The sequence below is a fragment of the Cajanus cajan genome, chromosome 6, assembly GCF_000230855.2.
Source record: "Cajanus cajan strain Asha chromosome 6, NIPB_CcT2T_4, whole genome shotgun sequence".
Taxonomy (NCBI): Eukaryota; Viridiplantae; Streptophyta; class Magnoliopsida; order Fabales; family Fabaceae; genus Cajanus; species Cajanus cajan.
The window spans coordinates 44,220,815-44,222,364 of record NC_138522.1 but is presented as its reverse complement, the minus strand read 5'-3'; the positions used below and the strand labels follow the sequence as shown (position 1 = coordinate 44,222,364).

At 32.3% G+C, this 1,550-nt stretch overlaps 1 non-coding gene across 1 annotated transcript; it reads right to left on the bottom strand.

The window, feature by feature from the left end:
* Nucleotides 1-875: 875 nt before the first annotated feature.
* LOC114915879 (small nucleolar RNA R71) lies at nucleotides 876-982 on the bottom strand. The gene has a single exon (XR_003804068.1). It is a non-coding gene; the product is annotated as a small nucleolar RNA R71 (small nucleolar RNA).
* Between the last annotated feature and the right edge of the window lie 568 nt (nucleotides 983-1,550).

Genomic DNA, 1,550 nt, shown 5'->3' with positions numbered 1-1,550 from the left:
TTCAATTAAACATGTCTTTGCATTTAGATAATTAAATATTTGAATAAAAACATTTGAACATGTACAAACTCATTGAGTGAACCTTTATTCGTAAAAATTTCTCTTATAACTGAAATCATGGTTTTTGACTTTTAAGTTTTATTTACAATCAATCTTAAAATTACTCTCTAACTTATTCTTTAATTGTTCTTTTTATTTTTGTTTTTTCAAATTTAAGTAAACATTAATAATTACAGTTCAAACACGTAGCCCCTACAAATTTAATAATTTATTACTTGACGACAATCGTATACTTGTGATTTTTCTCACATCAAGTTTTTAACACCATTGTCAAGGACTCCATCTTTTGACTTGTGATTAAATTTTTACAATTTCTTTAATTTTATTTAATATTTTTATTTGTTTATTTGTTATTATTTTTACTTTAATTCCCCAGTTCAATTTTCATGAGGTGATCTTTGTTTACAAAAAACCTACTTAGTTTATGCAAAGATCTCTCCACCTGAGGGAACCTCTTTAAAGTGATCCTAAGATTGAGAGAACTTTTCATAGGAGAAGAAAGTTACTATTTAAAACACCCGAGAAAATTGAAGTTATGGCCACGAACTAGAAGAATAGGCCTTTGAGAGACTATTCTGCACTAGTAGCTCACAGGCTTCCTAAAGGAACAATAACTACTAGAGCAATTGTTCCAACAACTTTAGTGAGTATGCTGAAGCAAAACACTTATAGTAGACTACCATCGAAAGACCCCAATGATCATCTTGAAAGGTTTTTAGAAATTTGTGAGACCCAGAATTTCAAAAAAAAGGTTTTCGATGGGAGTTGTGTGAAAAAGTTTTCTTGCATGAATTATTTCCTCCTTCCAAAACTAAAAGTTAAGGAAAAAGATCACCAACTTCCAACAAGGAAGTGGTGAAACTATTAATGGAGTTTGGGAATGTTACAAAGGATATCTTGAAGCATGCTCACAACATGATTTCAATCGATGGCTCACTGTTCGATTCTTATTCGAAGGACTAGATCATTCAAGTGCCATGATTCTTGATTCTGTTGTTGATGGATCATTCATGGGAAAACCAATCAATGATTGCTTAGCTAATGGAAAATGTAGCTTCAAATTATAGCCAATGGAACAATGAAAGAGAATGATCATCTAAAAAAATCATTCTTGACAGATATGAAGTAAATAATGTAGATCTATTATTGGAAAAATTTGATGCATTAAGCCAGAAGATCGACAAGATGGAAAAAACTAAAGTAAATTCAGTAAGATCTTTAATTCTATCATGTGAGCTTTGTGGAATATAAGGACATTCTATAGTTGATTGCCCTACTATTTAGATGAAGGCTATCATGAGTATTTGGATAGGGCCAGATGGACCAAGTTCGCAAAGCTGCAATGCAATTAGTTCCATGTTGCTTATCCCTACTTCTAGGAATCAACAAGACTAGAGACACATGCCTTGGTGGGAGAGGTGGATCAAACCATTGTAAAGATCAACTCTCTCATCATCACAATTGCTTCAAGTTGTACGGAGGAAGGAGTC